This window comes from Leopardus geoffroyi, chromosome C2 (genome assembly GCF_018350155.1).
Source record: "Leopardus geoffroyi isolate Oge1 chromosome C2, O.geoffroyi_Oge1_pat1.0, whole genome shotgun sequence".
In the NCBI taxonomy this organism is placed as follows: domain Eukaryota; kingdom Metazoa; phylum Chordata; class Mammalia; order Carnivora; family Felidae; genus Leopardus; species Leopardus geoffroyi.
In genome coordinates, this window is record NC_059333.1 from 140,408,943 (window position 1) to 140,429,144 (window position 20,202).

At 41.3% G+C, this 20,202-nt stretch overlaps 1 long non-coding RNA gene and 1 other non-coding gene across 3 annotated transcripts; both read right to left on the reverse strand.

Annotated features, from left to right (window-relative positions):
* Positions 1-5,260: 5,260 nt before the first annotated feature.
* LOC123575695 lies at positions 5,261-20,185 on the reverse strand. Of its 2 annotated transcripts, none has more exons than XR_006700937.1 (5): positions 20,074-20,184; positions 12,253-12,427; positions 10,956-11,096; positions 7,754-7,871; positions 5,261-5,624 (listed from the first exon to the last, which is right to left on the reverse strand). It is a non-coding gene; the product is annotated as an uncharacterized LOC123575695 (long non-coding RNA). The 2 variants fall into 2 exon arrangements; XR_006700938.1 differs by lacking the exon at positions 5,261-5,624 and adding an exon at positions 7,261-7,652 and having other exon boundaries at positions 20,074-20,185.
* TRNAR-CCU lies at positions 16,797-16,869 on the reverse strand. The gene has a single exon. It is a non-coding gene; the product is annotated as a tRNA-Arg (tRNA).
* Positions 20,186-20,202: the final 17 nt, after the last annotated feature.

The window sequence follows — 20,202 nt, forward strand, 5'->3', positions numbered from 1 at the left end:
GCGAAGTTTGACAAATATTGATGTAGGGGCTTGACTGAAGTAATGAAGTGTCATTCCAGAGGCATAACCATCAACACACTTGCAGGTCATGAAATACCTTCCCTCCTTCTTCTTGGTCATGTAGCCTGACACATGCCATTCATGAAATTGAGTTATGCAGTTAATAAGTATAAAGATGTAAAAGAAACTGTCAGGCCAAACTTGTTGCATTGTCATCGAAGTTACACTTTTTTTTTTTTTTTTTTTAAGTAAGCTAAACTGAAACACGGCACATCTATTCTGTTGAGTTTTACATGAAATAATGGATTTTCAATTCTTTTTTGAAGTCGAGAAGAGTCATCTCTCAAATCTTTGAATGTTCTGAACTCTGGCATTTAATCTTTATACCCTGTAACCTGTCTCGCAGTCCAGTTGAAACCTGAAAAAACAATGCCAGATGTTCTCCGGGATACTCACTTACGATATTTGTCCCTCCTTAAAATAAGCCAAGAAACTTGAGGCACACACGGCAGAATCAGATCTCAGCAATTACACAGCCTTGTTTGTGGAGCAAATGAAAAAAATCATTACATGTTTTATTGCACCTCAGAATCTATTTACAACTGCCTAGTCATTCTGAGTTTAGATTTTTCTTTGAAATGAAAAGCCCTGTAATAAAAAATAATAGAGAGGGATACTATATTGGAAAACTAGTAATGGAACTGTAAAAAAGAAAAATAAATTATACCATTGCTGTTCTTTAAGATTCACTCAACAGTCACTAAAAAACAAAATTTAGGATCCAGCCAACGTTCTAGACACTCAACAACAAGCAGTGAATGAAACCAAACAGGCATGTTTGTTCTTGTGGAGTTTTTATTCTGGTTGGGAAGGAGACAAATAAATAAATATAGAGAGCATCTCGTGGTGAGAGATGCTGTGAAGACGATTAAGGCAGGGCTAGAAGGTACAAAGTGGGAGAGGGTTTTGGGTTTTTTTTCGCAGGGAGAGGGTATAACTAATTTAGATGCAGTCAAGGGAGGCCAAGGTGACGTTTAAGCAGAAACCTGAAGAGAGGGAATAAGACAAGCAGCTAGACAGGGAGCAGGGTGGGGAGGCTGGAGGTGGGAGCATGTGCATATGTTCTGGCAGAGAGAACAGCAAGAGCAAAGGCCCTGAGGCAGAAGTGTGCTGGGTACCTTTAAGGAACAGCCAGGAGGCCAGTGTGGCCAGAGTAGAGGAAGCGAGGGGAAAAGTAACACGGGATGAAATCAGAAAGGTGACTGGGAATGTCAGCTCACATAGGACCTTGTAGATTTATTTTGATGTAGATTTTGATCAGAGCTGGAAAGCCATGGGAGGGTTTGAAGCAGAGAAGTGACCTGATGTGATTTATGATTTGTAGATGCAGAATGCTAAGAGGTCACAGGTGGAAGCAGAGAGGCTAATTAGGCGGCCACAGCAGGAATCCAGGTGAGAGGTGAGGACAGTTGACTGCGAAGGTAGCTGTGAAGGCGGTGAGACGTGCTTCCTCTTGGTTGCCGACAGAAGAGCTGACTGGGAAAAGATTTCTCTGTAAACACATGACCTGGAGCAAGCCCATGTTTACTGAGCCCCCTCCTGGTCAGGTGTGCCCTCTGCCTTGTCCGATTTAGCTCTTCATTAGTCCTTCCAAGAGAAGCCTCTGGGTAGTGAGAATCATGCTCATTCCCAACCATTCTTGCCAAGGGAAACAATGTCACCTCCAAAGACCTTTCACTGGGAAGATTCCATTGGCTCTTCTACTCTCTATTCCTTGGGCTTGTAAAGCCAAAATCTCCTTGAGAAAAGAGCCTTGATGAAGACATGATATTTGAATATATGAAAGGACAGAGAACTCAGCTCAGACAGCTGATTTACCTAGAATATTATTGACTGTGGCAAACTGTAGGAAAACTCTTTCCTAAAATCCCAGCGTCAGCATATTTGCAAAGGCTGTTAAATGAAACAGGTAGTCCTCCCAGGGATGCTTGTTTTAGCGAACACATCCCCTGGGGCACCTGGGTGGCTCAGTCTGTTAAGCGTTTGACTCCTGATTCTGGCTCAGGTCATGATCCCACGGTTCGTGAGTTTGAGCCCTGCTCTGTGCTCTGTGCTGGCAAAGTGGAGCCTGCTTGAGATTCTCTCTCTTCCTCTCTCTGCCCCTTCCCCCCTCTCTGAATGAGTGAATGAATGCAAAAAAAAAAAAATACACCCTCTGAAGACTGCTGTAAAGAAATAATCTCATGGTAGAACCTGAAGCATAGAGAGGACATGTTTGGGGCCAAGGTGGGAGTGAAAGGAGATATTCGATTTATATCATTAGGCAGCCGTCCACCTTCTCCACTGATTCATTTATTCATTCGTTAACTCATTAATTGATCCATTCATTCATCCATCAGATTTACTGGATACCTACTATGTGCCAGGCATAGTTCTGAGCACTGGGGTACAGAGACTTAAAAAAAAAAAAAAAAAGCAAAACAAAACCAGATAATTCTAACTGTGAAGGAGTTTGCACAGCTGGGATGTCACCTGTTATTCTGTGTCCCAGCATGGATGTGCGTCCTCTGCAGGGCCCCAAGGCCACTGAACCCTGGCGGTCTCCTTCATCTGTCTTCACCCCCCAACAAGGCTTTCTCTCCAACACATGGGTCTACCACTGAAATCAGCTTCAGTGCACAGGGCACAGTGTGAAGCTTCAGCTTCACAGGGCAGTTTTAATCTTAATTCTTAAGTTCCAGTGGAAGGAATCAAAACTAGATGGAAAGAACTTTCTGATCCAGAGACTGAGCCCTGGAAAGCAGCTTGTATATTCACTGGTTTAAAGTATTTTAAACAGGCCCACCACGTAAATATGAAGAGAAAAAATTCAGCATGCAAATACATACAGATAGAATGATCCCTATTTGGTAAAAAAAAAAAAAAAAAAAAAAAAGTATATTTATACATACACACACATGTGAAGAGAAAATATGGAAAGGAAACACAACTGAATGTTTCTTGGGTTACCTCAGGATAGTGGATTCACGGGAGAATTTTTGTGTTTCCTTTACCTTTTCTTCATTTCCCAAATTTCCCATACTGAGTATTATTATTCAAAAGGAACTTTTTGTAAATTAGTTTTTAATTATTGCTACCGCTTATGGAGTGTCGTTTACTCAAACTTCAAAAAGCCTCTAGAGACCTTTGTAAAGCGGCTGGTAAAGTTCCTTGAATGCTCAGCGATGATCTTCAGCCCATCTTCATTTTACTGATGAGCAACTGAGCCTCGGGAAGGTAAACATCAGGTCCCAGGAGGCTCAGAATGAGAACGCACGCTCGGGGCAGCAATATCAGTGGTAAATCCTGAGCAGGACTAGAATGCATGCACCCATCACCCTTGCTAAGGTGCAGATTAGCACACGTGCCTGGTGCTGCTGGTCCACAGACCACACAGGAGGAGGCAGGGTCTGGAGTCCGAAGCCTGTGTTAGGTTCCTGGCTCTATGACTGATTAGCTGGGAGGTGCCTTACCTCTCAGCGTCTCCGTTTCCTCGTCTGTCAGTGAGTCACGAACGCTAGAGTCTACTTTGACAGGTGGTTATGAAAGTAAAATGAAAAGATGTTATCTGTGGAGCATTTAGCACGGTGCCTGGTCCACACGAGTGCTGAGTAAATGTTAGACATTTTTCACAAACCCAGTCCTCGTTCCCCGAGTTACACCGTCCTTACTTAGTCTTCAATATCCGCCAGCCTTACTGGAATCTATCAATGCCTCTCTTATTCCAACTGCCCCAAGCACAGTCTCAACTCACCCACACATAGATGTAAATATTGTCTAAGGGGCCTCTGTTTGCAAGAAGGCCCAAGAAAATACTAGGTCTTTCTTTGCTACAGAAATTTACTTTGCACTTTTTTTTAAAAGGTAAGGGATCTTTGGTTGAAATGTTTGCTTGGGGGCTGAGTATTAAAATTTATGTTCCTGAACCCACCAAAACAATTTTCTATGAAAATTTCAGTTTTAAAAATTAGTGCAAAGAACCTTGAAGGAAGAAAAGGGGGGGGGGTCGGTTTGTTTGTTTCACAGATACTTCAAACGGTTTCCTCTTAACACAGATGGAAGGAGAGGGTGGTGACAGGGAGCAAAGAGCAAAGGGGGAGGAGAGAGTAGGGGGAAGTGAAGAAGACCCACGAAAGAAGCCCTGTTCCATTGACGCACTTTCTGCCTCATTACGTTAATTCTCTGAGATCCCCCAGCGTCAGAGGAGCAGAGCTTCCTAGGCAAATGCTGATTGTCTCACTTGCTCAGGTAAAGATCAACAAAGAGGAAGAGACTAATTAGGATGGATCAGAGACAAGTCACCTGAATTTTGTTTTCCTCTTCTTTGCCCCCATAAAGGATGGATGAGGAGGGAAAGGTGGGACACTGCCTCCTGATGGTTACTGGAACGTGCCCACCTGGCCATGTGCTCAAGCCCAGCTCTTTTGTAAGTGATGACTGTCTCCAGGGTGACTGAATGGCTTAATTCTATTTGGCTGTTGGCTGTCAGTCTAGACAGAGTCTTGGCCAAAGCGTGGCAATGGCTGCGATGGAGATAAAGAAGAGCGAGGAGATTCCCAAGGTTTCCGGGGGCTTCCAGGGGCCTTTTCTTGGATTCCCTGAGGGTGGGATGTGGCTGCTGGCCTTCCTTGCTCCATAGGTCCACCCATGGGAGCCTGGCTTCAGGAAAGTCCCTCTCTGGCTATAGTTTGTTTTGTTCTGGTGGGGGGCATCAGGGACCCCTGAATTCTTTCCACAACACCACCCTTCTCATACAGCACATTTAGGTCCCCCCACCAACTAGATGAACACAATAAGTAGCAGGGGCCCATAAATGCCCCATGATGACAGCACCAGAAAGCACTGTACAGTTCACAGAGCCCCACCCCATGTGACCTTGTTTGATCCTTAGGACAACCCGTGAGGTATGACTTAAGAGCATCATTTTATAATTGAGAAAACAAGGATCAAAGATTAGGTGACTGGACCCAACCCCACAGAATGTGAAGTGTTGACTAATAGTGAGGCAACCAAGTACGAAATGGGAAGTAAGTAATATATATCTAACACAGAATACATAAATGTTCCCCAACTGAACGGTGAAGTTTGGTGAGATTTACCTTCTGGTCAAGCTGAGGCTATTTTGGGCAAACAGCTTACTATTTATGCACCTCTGTGACTTTTCCATCTGTGACTGGTTTGACAGCTGTTTGTTCATTCACTCATTCATTCATTTATTCATTCAACAAATATTTATTGATTGGCTGCTGGGTGAAACCCCAGAGGATGGGAAAGAAGACGCACTGACCACCAGAGCTTTGAAGGGGAGGCAGAAAGGGGAGGGATGCCAGAGCGGCTGTGAGAGTCTTTGAGAAGAATGTCCACAGGCTGTTCAGGAGGGTGGGGAGGAGAGCCTTCCCCCCACCCTCCCCCCACCGGGGAGTGGTGAGAATCTTCTGCTGCTGCTGGTGAGGACACGTGACTCTGGGTCCCCGCTTCGAAAGCTGCGTTTTGCGATCCCGTTTCTCTTGTTGGACTGTTCGAGGTTCAGCGCAAAGCATTCTACTCGGTTACGAGTTTGCATGTTCTTAGGGCTTGAAATTCAGCTGAGGAAAATTGCAGTCATTATTTCTGGTCATCTAGGGATAGCTGGGGAGGTTGGGCGCTGGAGTCAGTCCTGAGTTTAAATTCTGGTGCGGCCACCTAACATCTGTGTATCTGCTCACAGTTACTTACCTCTTTGTAAGACTACATTTTCTCATCTGTAAGTAGGTGATAATAAATGCAGCTACCTTAAAGAGCTGTTGCAGATATTAAATGGAATCATGCAAGTAAAGCACTTAAGACATAGTAAGCAATCCATACATTCTCCACCCCCCTCCCCCCCCCCCCCCCCCCCCCCCCCGCAAAAGATCATCTTTAGGAACTTAAACACCTAACATCTGTGTAACTGCTCACAGTTACTTACCTCTTTGTAAGACTACATTTTCTCATCTGTAAGTAGGTGATAATAAATGCAGCTACCTTAAAGAGCTGTTGCAGATATTAAATGGAATCATGCAAGTAAAGCACTTAAGACATAGTAAGCAATCCATACATTCTCCACCCCCCTCCCCCCCCCCCCCCCGCAAAAGATCATCTTTAGGAACTTTGGAGTGGAAATAGGTTATGTGAGATTTTTGAGAGATCATCTTTTTCTTTTTAAAATTTTTAAATATTTATTTATTTCTGAGACAGAGAGAGACAGAGCATGAGCAGGGGAGGGGCAGAGAGAGAGGGAGACACAGAATTCGAAGCAGGCTCCAGGCTCTGAGCTGTCAGCACAGAGCCCGACGCGGGGCTCGAACTCACAGACCGCAAGATCATGACCTGAGCCGAAGTCGGACGCTCAACTGACTTAGGAGCCCCAAAATCATCTTTTTCTTTTTAGTACCATCCAGGTATGTTAAAAGACAATTAGACCTTTTTGATTTTTTGATATAGTTACCTTACCACTGTTTGCTATAATTTTGGTGTCCCTCCCCCACATTGGGTTCATGTATATATTTTTAAATCTATTTCAAAGATCTTACTGGCTTTTATGTAAATATAATAAATATTTCCAGGGTGAGAATTATCGCAGCTACCAAATTAAACATTTTGTATCTCTGGGGTGCCTGATTGGCTCAGTCAGAGGAGTGTGTGACTCTTGATCTCGGCGTTGTGGGTTTGAGCCCCATGTTGGGTGTCAGATTACTAAAAATAAATAAACTTTAAAAAAAATAAATATTTTGTTATATCTGATATTTGAAGCAGAATGGAAGGGCAGGGGAAAAACCTCCTAGTGACTTCAGTGGCAAAGATGTTTTGAGGAGTACACGCAGTTTACACAGCTATCTTTATTGTGTGCAGACATAAAACATGATGGGTCTCATGTTGAGCGTTCTGGGGGTTAGAAGGCTGTTTGCCAAATGTGATTTCACACCTTGGAGAGGACAGATGCTCATCTGAAAGGTTTCACTCAGAGGACTCACTGATGGCCGTGCCTCTTAAAGGTAGCCTTAATCATAGCCTTTAAAAAAGAAATCATATCGCTTCTCGGCCTTTTGGCTAAGATCAAGTGTAAAAAGGAAATCATATGGTCATTATGTTTGGGTATGTTTGGGTATATTTGGGACCAACTAACTCTCTTGATTCAAAAACGCTGAGAAAACCAAAACATTTCTTTTCTTTTCCTTTTTTTCTTTCTTTTTTTTTTTTTTTTTTACAGAAACAGCAGAACAGATCCTTCCGGAAGCTACATGGTCTGTTAATATTGTTTTAGGACCAAGTAAGTGAAGCTATTTGAAAATCAATATTTAAACATTCTTATGAAGTGAGCCATATGTCAAGTAAAATGGGACAAAAGGAGTAGAATCGTAAAAAAGAAAATACAGAATATCTGTTTATGGTGTTACTTCATATGTCTATTTCCCTCTAGGCAAAGTTTTTTATTATGGTTGATGTGATTCCTTTTATTCTGTTGTCAGTACCACCAGAGCAGGTAAGTAATAAATGATTCTGATTGTTGTTTTATATCCATATTGTACATCTTCCCCTGTAAATGCCTATTCATTTCGTGGATATGAAAGTGACAGAATAACATCAGTGAAAGTCTGAAAAAAGAAAAAGAAACAAACAAAACCAGAAAACATCCTCTCAGTCTCCTAACACAACGACTGGTATTTCTGTGTTGATACTTCTGTGTAGTACTCACGGTGATTTCCTGCCCAGGCTCTGCGGTCAGCGGGGTGGAGCTTGCGTCCCTCCTCCTCCTCGTAACAGTGGTTTGACCTGTGCCAAATCGCTTCACTCTCTGTGCTCAGTCTCCTCACCTGCACAATAGAAATGCTAATAATAATGCCTACCTCTTGTGGTTAGCATGAGGATTAACCGGAACAGTAAATGGAAAACTCTTGCATGGGGCTTGACATAGTGATTGCTCAATAAATGGTAGTTATACGTGCTGTTACCATTATTTTCTCCTGCGGCCCTTATCATAACCCTGTGAAGTCAGAGAGTCAGTATTGGTGTTATCTCTCATAAGAGAACTAAGGATCTGAGAGGGTAAATGACATTCACAGTTCTGGTCCAGTGGTGTTTTTTAAGACAAACGTGAAATGGTACATGTTTCTGCTTCTCAAGAGATTCCTTTTAAGGGACGAGTTCACTGCCTCCTGATGTGATGCAACGGGAGGTACAGTGTCACCTGTGACTTCCTTGACTATCTTGCCGAAAAGGTTTAACTGGAATGAATCACACCTTTCTATGACACCTCGAATTTACTGGGCATAGAAACGGTAAAGGGGTTATATTAAATGGTACTATGAAGAAAAACAGTCAAGCAAATGCATAATGTGGAACATTCTACAATACAAACTGGCATGTCTTTTCAATGACTCAGTGAAAATGCCACAAGGAAAAAAAAGGGAAAAGAGGTGAAACAGTTGGGGGATTGTTCTAAATTAAAAAGAGACAAAACAGGGGTGCCTGGGTGGCTCAGTCAGTTAAGCCTCTGACTTCAGCTCAGGTCATGATCTCACAGTCCATGAGTTCGAGCCCTGCATGGGACTCTCTACTCTCAGCACAGAGCCTGGTTCAGATCCTCTGTACTCCTCCTCTTTCTCTGCCCCTCCCCTGCTTGCATGTTTTCTCTCTCTCTTTCTCAAAAATAATTAAACATTAAAAAAATGAAATGAAATCTATAAAAATAAAATAAGTAAATAAATAAAAGAGACAGAAGAAACAAAAGCAATTTAATGGTCTTTAATAGAACACTGATTTGAACCTAAAAGGAAATTAGAGGATTGAATATGTATGGAATATTTAGACAATAGCGGGGAACTATTGCTAGTTTTGTCAGGTGTGATAGTGGTATATGGTTATTTTTTGAAGACGCATGTTGAAGGATTTAGGGGCAAATTGTCTTGCTGTCTGTCATTGTAAATGATACAGCAAAAAAAAAAAAAAGATAAAGTAAATATGACAAGTATTATCAATTCTTGAATGTGAGTGGTATGGTGGGTATATGGGGATCTTTGCACTATTCTTTCTCTTTTTATGAATGTTTGAAATTTTTCCTAATAAAAAGTAAACAAATAAAACAAAAGGAGACTTTTTAGAAAGCAGAAGCTGTAGGGGCGCCTGAGAGGCTCAGTCAGTTGAGCTTCCACCTCTTGATTTGGGCTCAGGTCATGATCTCACGGTTTGTGGGTTCCAGCCCCATGGTGGGTTCCATGCTGACAGCATGGAGTCTGCTTGGGATTCTCTCCCTCTGTCTCTCTGCCTCTTCTCAGCCCCTCTCCCACACACACATTCTCTCTCTCTTTCTCAAAATAAATAACTAAACGTGTAAAAAAAAAAAAAAAAAAAAGCAAAAGTATTAAAGTTGTTCTGGAGTGCCTGGCTGGCTCAGTGGATAGAGTATGTAACTCTTGGTTTGTGGTGGTGACTTCAAGCCCCACATCAGGGGTAGAGTTAAACAAACAAACAATCAAAGTTGTTTCAGAGACAGCACAGTACCACATCCAAATGTCCTCTCAGGGACAGTAACATATGGCACAGCTTTGCCTTCACATCTTACACAACTGGGAATTTCATGTATGTTTCATAAGGAAACATTCAAAAATCCTCTATTAAAAACAAAACAAAACAAAACAAAACAAAACAAAACAAAACAAAACCACCTTACACTCGTAAGGAAATCCTTGCTAGCCATTCCTATAGAGGGCCAAACCTGAATTATCTAGTTTGGGCCCTATATAACATTTAGATGTGCAATAAATAAACAATGGGATGCCTTCAATAATAGTGTATTTATAATATAAACACACTGGAGCTTTATGCAGATTTTCTTTTTAAGAAGAGGATGGTTGGTGATTTGGGGAAAGATCAATCCATACACAGGGACAGAACTAAGAAACACCTATAGAATTGGAATTCCGTATTCTGGGCTCTGGGCTTTCTAAGTCACTCATTTACAAATGAGACAGTTTGAGGAGAGTACATGTATTCACCACCAAGTTCATAAAATCTGTATTTTATTTTCAAACCAAGTTCAAAGGAATATCACAAGTTTTCATTTCATTCTCTAGCAGTTTCCAAAAATAACATCTTAAATATATACCTCTTAGACCAACCCACTAACCCAAGGATTTATTTTAAGCTAAGACACAACTGGAACAGAATAAACTCTAAATATTGGAATGTAAAACTCCTAACCTCCCCACCTCTATTGCTCAAGGACACAGTGGAGCCAAGGAGTGACCCAGAGCTGTGCATAAGTGGCAATATTCGAGGGTTTCTGGCTATAAATCTTTATGTAATTATATGAAAAAATTGTTTTCATAGAAAAGTTATGGCTCTTAATCCCTGAATATAATAAAAATTTAGATCTCTAAGAAAAGGACAAATAACCCCTCAAATCGTGCAGTTCTAAATCTTGCCCCTAGAATGGACCTAAAAACCTGAGCCGATGTTGCAGAAAATGACTTTTTCAAACAAGAAGTGATTGTGACAGTTTTGTTGCTTCTGGGAGTCCAGTGTGCAAATCTTATAGGGGAAAATAATCATGTTAAGGAGCCTAAACATTTTCACCAACATTTTCCACACTTGCCCACACTGTGATTGACAGATTTCCCAGAGAGGTTCTTCATGTTTTAAACTTCTTTGGAAATCCCAACCTGTCCACAGCCAGTTTTCTTTTAGATCTCTTCATTTAACACTTTTAAGAGGTTGGACTAACCATCCATCTAAAGAGAAAGGGAATTCCGTGTAATAGACACAAATCCTCTGAAACGACCCTTCACCTGACAGTTTTCCAAACAATTTAAGTGAAAGTGTCACATACTTGGGCCATTCTGACTCACTCATTTAGAGAAGAACATTTCTGGGCAAAACCCAGATGTTTTCTGACTTACTTGTTTGTTCATGCGCTTTCGGAGGCTCTTGCCACGGTAACGATCAATCAACAGGTGGTTACTCAGCTCCAAGAGCTTGGCATTGGGCTGGAGCTGGAATAGGGCAAGGGTCCTCCCCTCCCTTTGCTTACGGTTTCTTAACTGAAAGAAAACAATACAAAATAGTATATAACTGAGGTTTATCTGCATCTACTCTTCTAGTTTATTTACTTATTTTTTCTTCTAGTTTATTAACTCTGGAACAGCCAAAGAAAGTCTGCGGTCACTGAATTGAGCCTCGAAAAATACATTAGATTCGGGGCGCCTGGGTGGCGCAGTCGGTTAAGCGTCCGACTTCAGCCAGGTCACGATCTCGTGGTCCGTGAGTTCGAGCCCCGCGTCGGGCTCTGGGCTGATGGCTCAGAGCCTGGAGCCTGTTTCCGATTCTGTGTCTCCCTCTCTCTCTGCCCCTCCCCCATTCATGCTGTGTCTCTCTCTGTCTCAAAAATAAATAAACGTTGAAAAAAAAAATTAAAAAAAAAAAAAAAAAGAAAAATACATTAGATTCAACTGATGATAGCTACCATTTATTGGGCGCTTGGGCCGTGCCAGGCACTGGACTAAGCATTTTACAGACATTTCTCACTTAACCTTCAAAAGATCCTATGAAGTGAGCTTTATTATTTCAGTTTTACATATGCAACAACAAAGGTTCAGCAGATTGAGGAACTTTCCAGAGGTCATGCTAGTAAGCGGCAGTGCAGGTATAGAAACAGGTCTGTTCAATCTCTTAACTGCCCTGAACCATGCTCGTCCCTTAGATGGGGAAGTAGGGAAGAATAAAGCAGTGGGAAAATGGGGCAAGGATGTTCTCCAACTTTCAGCCCAGGTTGGGAGACAACCTGTGGGAACCCAGTGCTGATGGGTGTAACCTCAGCCACAAAGCCAAAGTGATCATGCCCCACCATTTTCCTGTTTTTCCTCTTCACCAAGATCTAAAAAGACTTCTCAAGGTGAGTAAAGTCAGGGATAAAGAAGGGGATATAGGAATCTCCACTTCTATTCTTACAATCGCACTGGGCAAATATCTGTCACCATTGCACTGTAAGATTCAGGATTGCTTTCAATTCAGTGAGTAATTTAGGAAGCAAGAGGGGTGTGTGTATGTGTGTGTGTGTGTGTGTGTTTGAGTAGGAAATCTGGGTCCAGTCTAATATACAATGTGGAATGGATATCAAAGATTCTGACACTGCCCAGAGCCACAGAAAGCAGTGCTGTGTAGACGGAACATGAGCATGCTTGCCTTCATAGGCGTTACCTCTGGCTTCTGTGGCCTCTGTCAGTTGCTCCATGTTTGAGGGGTAGACATGTAGATTCTATAAGTTTCCACAGTCCACTTGGATTCTTCCAAGGAAAAGGCCTTCGTTCTGCTGCTAATTAGTTGCCTGATTTCCAAAAACTCATCTTGCATCTCTGGTGTTCAGTTGCCTCATCTGTCAATAGAACAGGGCACATCTCATGATCTCAGAGCTCTTCCAATTTGGAATTCTGTAACTCTGATGTCAACACTGTATTCCTTTCCACCCTTGGGGCCTGGGAGTCACTTTAGGCCTCACCCTCGGGTCACTTCCCCTGGGAACAGCCACACAGACTCCACATGCCCCAGTAGACCGCTGGGTAGTGTAATCATACATATGTGAATGATGGAACATCACAGGAGGTGGGAAAAGGGAAAATAGTACTATTAGAGTCAAGGATGGTTTTCTTTCCATACCTCAGTTAATTTTTTATTGTGTGTCTACTAAGTGCTAAGCATTGTACTACATAGTTCTAAGCAGACATAGTTTCTGCTATCACGGGACTTACATTCACAGAGTTTTGAACAGTGATTAATTAAAGTAAGCTCAGAGAATTAGGAATTTGGAGCTGCTTCCTTACACCTGTACTCTTCAATAGCTTCCTCCTGGTTTCCCTGACTCCTTTCTCTCCTTTCTGGCTTTTCTATCAAACTAATCTTCTTAAAATACCCCTTAGGCTAAAATGTCTCTAATGTCTTTCCCTGGTACCTTTTTATCCTGTAATGAAATCCAGGCTTCTTAGCTCCCCATGAAGCCCCTCTGCAAAGTCAAGGTACCCACTTTTCATTCTTCTGTCATCCAATCAACTTTTCTGAGTCCTTCAACCAAACTAGCTTATTTGTGGGCTCCCCAATCACTTCTTGGGGTTTTCTGCTTCCCCATATATTTTTGTTCTTTTAAAGATTTAGTGGTTGGCGTGCCTGGGTGGCTCAGTCAGTTAAGCATCCAGCTTCAGCTCAGGTCATGAGTTCGCCGTTCATGAGTTCGAGCCCCGTGTCAGGCTCTGTGCTGACAGCTCAGAGCCTGGAGCCTGCTTCTGATTCTGTGTCTCCCTCTCTCTGCCCCTCTCCCGCTCACACTCTGCCTCTTTCTCTCAAAAATAAATAAATATTTAAAATTTTTTTTTAAGATTTAGTGGTTAGATTTAAAATGTACTTGGGGCGCCTGGGTGGCTCAGTTGGTTAAGCATCCGACTTCAGCTCAGGTCACGATCTCACGGTCCGTGAGTTCGAGCCCCGCGTCGGACTCCGGGCTGATGGCTCAGAGCCTGGAGCCTGCTTCTGATTCTGTGTCTCCCTCTCTCTCTGACCCTCCCCCGTTCATGCTCTGTCTCTCTCTGTCTCAAAAATAAATAAACGTTAAAAAAATTTTTTTAAATGTACTAGAGTAATGCACTTATTTTAAGAAATAAAACAATACAGATATGAAATGCATTAGTAATTTCTTCATCCCCCTCCATTTCATTCCCTCTGACAGAAGCACATTATTGTTTCTCTAAATTTAAAGAAAATCATACAAGTAATAAAGAAAACATCCATACACCCTTTCCCCAGATTCACTAATTTGTAACATTTTGGCACATTGGTTCTGTTCCCTCCCTCCCTCTCTCTCTCCACCTCCACCCCAACACACATTGTTAATTTTTTTCTGAGTTATTTAAATAGTTTACACACATCATGCCTCTTTACCCCTTAATGTCCCAGTGTGTGTTTCCTAAAAACAAAAATATCCTCAGTATAATTATCAGTTTTGGGAAATTTAACGTTGATACACTTTTATCTAACTTCCATACCCTATTTTTTTCAATGGATTCAATTCTGTCTTTTACAAATTTTTTTGCCCCATCCTGTACAGGATCTGGTCCAGGATCACATATTACATTTAGCTCTCATGCTTCTTTAGTCTCCTTTAATCTGGAATCTTGTTTTTCTTTGTCCTTCATGCCAGTGACATTTCTGAAGAATGAAGTCCAGTGTCATTATTTTATAAGTTTTTAATAATAAAATATTTTCTACTCTACGATTTATATATATATTTATATTTTAATAATAAAGTATTTGGAGTCTGGTGTTTCTCTCTCTTTTTATTTTTATTATTTTTTTAAAGTTTATTTATTTTTGAGACAGAGAGCATGGGTGCAACAGAGGGAGGGGGAGGGGCAGAGAGAGGGGGACAGAGGATCCATGGAGGGCTGGGACTCACGAACCCTAAGATCATGACATGAGCCAAAGTCTGACCTGGCTTAACCAACTGAACCACCCGGGGCCCCTCTCTCTAACTTTTTAAATGTCATTTCCATCCCTGTGAATGCCTCTTTATCCACCCAAGTCCTACTTGTCCTTCAAGGCTTAGTTATAATCCCTTTTCCCCTGGCCCTTGCTGGAGGCCAGAGAGTACCTCTCAGACTTCTTTACATCTGCCAAGACACCCAGCACTGTGCTTAGTACACACAGGGCAATTAATAAATATTTGTTGATTAATTGATTTGTGGCTCAGACATGAGTACTGTCCTCTGCAAAGACAGAACTTTTCATGTAGGCTTAGCAAGTCAAGATTGGTATCTTTGCTGCCTCTTGCTTCTGGGGTTTTGCAATTATTGAGGTAAGTTTTGGATTCAAAACTTGATCCTTGGCTATAGATTTGGCTACACCATGGAACTGCGGGGGGAAATGATGTTTAAAAAGTTTCTCAATAGATAATTAACAGCATGAAATACAAGTAATTTTCCCTACGATTTCATTCCTCCCAAATTTTAGTAAACTGAAAAACTGGTAAGTTAAAAAATGTTTTTAATGGTTATTTATTTTTGAGAGAGAGAGAGAGCACGAGCGCGCCCGAGCGCGCGCGCGCGAGTGGGGGAGGGGCAGAGAGAGAGGGAGACAGAGAATCCAAAGCAGGCTCCAGGCTCTGAGCTGTCAGCACAGAGCCCGATGCGGGACTCAAACCCATGAGCTGTGAGATCATGACCTGAGCCGAAGTTGGATGCTTAACCGACTGAGCCATCCAGGTGCCCCATGAAAAAGTGGTAAGTTTTAAAAAAGGTTTCATAGATCAATGAACCAAAACTGGTTGAATTGCAATCCAGTATATTTCAATATAGTCTGTCCTTATGGTATCAAGGTATAGGAGGTTGAAGAAGGCTGGTTTATTTAGAGAATAGGCTGTACAGAGGAGATTATAAATTATAAATTGAGAGAATGCTTTCCTACTAAGCGCTATCTATTTGTCAACATCATACAAACCTTTTTGCCCTTGCCTGAGAAAGCACTAGACTCTTATCAAGTCTTGGTAAGTTTTGAAAATCACATGGTTGTTCAATGCCTCCATGTGGTAGAAAAAAATAATTTAGCTCTTTCCAGTTTCCTGTGATAGCAACCTTTAAGACCAGTAAAGTCTAACAATGCTTAGGGTCCTTCAAAGGGATCAGTGTTTTTTTAAAAAAAGGCCTGCAGAAAAATGGCCCAAATTGAAGATAAAAGCCCCAGATCTCATTAGGCTTCATGGAATTGACCCTTCTTTTCGAACCTTCCTTATCTTTCTGTATAAGAAATGGCATTTTTCAGGCAAAGGAGCATCATAAAAGAAAACAAGTGGCCTGAAATCTGCAGTGAGTCCATCTTTTCAGAAAGTCTTTATAGAAATTCTTTTTAAATTCCAAACATAAGATTTTTTTTTCTTTTGACAGAAAAAGGAAATCCTTTCTATCCAGCCACAAGGTAAGTTGAAAACCCCTTATTAACAAGTGTTAATTTGTTTGACGATTCTTTAGATATGAAATTGGCCAAAGAGAATGGTCAGCTTTATGAAAGACTTGAAGTTCAATTTAAGCAACAAGCCAAAAATAGGAGTGCTCAAAAGTTAGACAGGGTCTCTTTCTTTTGAATCAATGATATCATTTCACCTACTAGGGATCAGTCAGCACCTTGATCTTCAAGTGCTTCTACTTAAAAGTACTTAATACTCGAAAGATGGCTTGAAGAAGAGAGTTGGATTATTCTGAGAATCAGGAATAGGCATTAGAAAAAACTGGAGCCTACTTTCTCAAAGCTCGGGGATATCACGGTGTTGCACCACTTGGGCTTCGGTAACTGGATGCATCTTTTAAATGTAAATTGAGCACTCCTATCAAAGCATCCAATGTATATGTATGCATTTGCTTGTGTTAGCATAGCCAACCACAGAGCTGGGTGGGGGGGGGAGGGGAGGGCAGAGGGATATTTTCCAGGTATACCTTTTGATTTCTTCAGAATAATATAGCATGAGAATGTATTACCTGTTTAAGATGCATCCATAAATATGAAATAAACAAACAAGAAGGATTTTTCTCAGAATGGGGAGATGGGAACTTTGGTGGTGGTCATTATTTGGCTTAAGTAAATGTTCTAAAAGCAGTGATTCTTTAACTTGTTCCCATTTTTTCACTTTCCCAATTGTCTTGATTGTTAATATGGTCTTGAAAATATTATCTGACTTTTTTTAAGATTTTATTTTTAAGTAATCTCTACTCCCAACGTGGGGCTTAAACCCACAACCCTGAGATCAGGAGTCACATACTCCACCGACTGAGCCAGCCAGGAGCCCATAGAGTTCTTTTATATTTAATACATATATTGTATATTAATATATATATTAATATATAATGTATACACTATATTTAATACATATGTTAATATATACTTTAATGTTTGTTTAAAATTTTTTTAATGTTTATTTATTTTTGAAAGAGAGAATGAGAGACAGGGCACAAGTAGGGGAGGGGCAGAGAGAGAGAGGGAGACACAGAATCCAAAGCAGGCTCCAGGCTCTGAGCTTTCAGCACAGAGCCCAACAGGAGGCTCGAACTCCTGAACCGGTGAGGTCATGACCTGAGACGAAGTTGGATGCTTAACCAACTGAGCCACCCAGGTGCCCCAATACACATTTTTTAACTGAGGCTTCCCCCTCTACCGCCGCCCACCACCCGCCACCCCCCCCCCCCGGCCCCCAAATTGCCAAAACTGACAAAATCATCTGCAGTCAGCATGAGCCATAAACCACAATTTTGCCACCGACTTGCTGCATGACCTTGAACAAGACCTACAGGCTTTGTCTTAATTTCTTCACCTAGAACATGAGGAATTTGAACTTGATTATATCTTAGGCCCCTTCTAGTAAACAAAATTCTATTATTCCTTGACTCTTTCTTTCTCTTAGGAGGTTTTTTATATTTGTCATCAATTCTAAGTCCTAAAGACTCAATGTCCTAACAAATTCCTGAGAATTAGTATCAAGGTGGGATTATTAATAATTTACTTTGCACAACAGCTAACAAACCATCCTTATTTTAAATACACATTGTTTTTTCTAACAACTCTGCCAGTGGGTACAGCACAGGTAGTCTTTCTCTTTATAGATGATGTAACTGAGGCTCACAGAGGTCAATTTAACTCCTTAGGCCTTGTAGTTAATATGTAAAACTGGAAGGTTGCAAATGAACTTTTAGTTTTTTTATGATTCAGACAACTGTATATTTAAAATGAGCTGATGTAATGATTAGTCTTTGAGAGCAGTGAATTCTTTTCTAAACATTTTGGGGTTTTTAATTCCCCCTCAGTAAGTCATTCTCAAACCGTAAAGCACTAGCCAGAGTTAGAGATAAGGACTAGTAACACAAAAGAGGGCTAGTATCCCTCTAGACTGGTGGTTGGGAAAACACTTATAGAGAAGGAGCCCTTCAATTACATGATTTATTTCCCCAGGGTCCAACCCAAGCATCAACAGTGAAACACCAACTATCGTTTTCAGGTTTTTTGGTTTTTTTCTTTAAATATTATATTTAGTATCCAAGTATATGATATATGCAAACAAAAAATAAAGAAAAAATTCACCCATTGTCCTAGCCATATCAATGAATCAAACATTTTATTTTCCTGTCTTCTCTGCCAGCTCTCTTCTTTAAAAAAATTTTTTTTAATGTTTATTTTTGAGAAAGACAGAGACACAGCACAAGCGGGGAAGGAGCAAGAGAGAGAGGGAGACACAGAATCGGAAACAGGCTCCAGGCTCTGAGCTGTCAGCACAGAGCCCGATGAGGGGCTCGAACTCACAAACCCTGAGATCATGACCTGAGCCAAAACGGGACGCTCAACTGAATGAGCCACCCAGGCGCCCCTCTCTTCTTTATACATATATGATTTTTTACTGGTTGTACTCATAGTGTGTACATGGATTTTAAAGTATCAGAAACTCAAATTTTTGTAAGAGGAAGTCTCAATTTTAATAACTGTTTTTAGATTATTTCCTTCATCCCAACTCGGTTGGGATGAAAATTTCACATTTGCTTATTGTTTTCCTCTGAATTTATGTATTTTTCATCAGAAGCACAAAATATATACAACCTGGTTTTAGAAAGATTTTTTGGTTGCTGTTTTCAAATAACATAGAACAGGGAATGTCATTTCAAAAACTATATCTATTCTACCAGGACTCCTGAAACCAAACACATGTGTGGGGATCTTTCAAAATTTCTATGTATTTGAGTGACTGAGGGATAGCTCTGTCTGAAGATAGGAGGCTGGAGGCTGAAATGATGACTTACAAATTTTTCCCACATTTTGGACTTCTTGATTCTATGACAATTCCTGGTAGATACAGGTTTCCTGGTAAGGGTTAAGAAGCATGCACATATTCCTTTATGAATCATGATAAAGTTGGAGTTTTAAAGTTGAGGACTAGAAAGGCTTTAGGTGGGTGGTAAGAAGGCTTGTTTTCCAGGTTAGTGGATATGCCATAAGCTTTATCACCTTGTTGTGTTTCCCTGTGGTAACTGAAGTCACTGTTGCCATGATAAAGGACGGCAATTTGAATGAGATCATTTAGAATGGCTCCTGGAAATCTGACATGGTGGTCTCCTTAATGTACCAGACCTTATGTATGTGGCATTGCATATACGTCTTCAGTTTCCTTCAACTGAAATGACAGTGAGAAACGAATCATAATTTGAGGGGTTAATCTTTTTTTTTTTTTTTTTTTTTTTTGGAGGGGAGGCTTAATCTTAAAAAAATTAATCTTGGTAAAAATACTAAACAGGAATAGTTAAGAATTACTGAGTGCTTATTCTAAAGATACAAAGATTAGCTGAATAGCATTTGTATTGTTGAAGCAGGTACTGGAGTCCCAAAACTTTTGATTTAAAATTTCCAAAAAATCAAACTTTCTATTTAAAGTAAGCTGACACCAAAAATTCCAAATCCAGTTTAATTCAGTAGTAAAGGGTTTATTCCCAGTGATTTCTCACATTTGTAAGCCTGTTACACGTTGGTTTTCCCTGTCATGAATCCTTTCCATCAGTTTTATAAAACACCACCACTTTTTATAAAAAGTGACCAGAAGAATATAAAATTGTAAAATTGCACGTGCCTGAGCAGAAAACTCCTACTTTTGAGATTTTTTTCACAGGCGTGCCTAAACCGACCTGTGCTCTCAGCAGGTAAATTGCCAGAGGGAGAAGCCAGTGTCAGCTCAAAGGAAAACCCTGTTGTGGGATTCCTTTTTTCCCCTTAAACCGATCACTTTTTAGGGGGCGTTTCCACTGCATTCTCTAGTCCAAAGTCCTTCCCACCAAATTACTACTTTCCCCACCAATTTGTCACCCCCCCCCCTTTCCCAAAGCCCTTATTGGAAAGAACTTCCTCTCGTGGCCACCCTATTCCATACACTTCCCAGCGCCCCCCATCTCGGAACGGCTTCCCCTCTCCAACCCAGGATCCAGGTCCCCAAGCCACTTGAGAGAAAATTCCCACCTCTCGCCCCCTTCCTTGGCGTCCCGAGGCGGCGGCGGTGTGGGGGAGTGGGTGGGGAGGGGCAGGGTTTCCCGGGGTCCCCTGTGTCCTCCTCGCGCCCCCCCGGAGGTGTGCAGGGGGAGGGGAGCG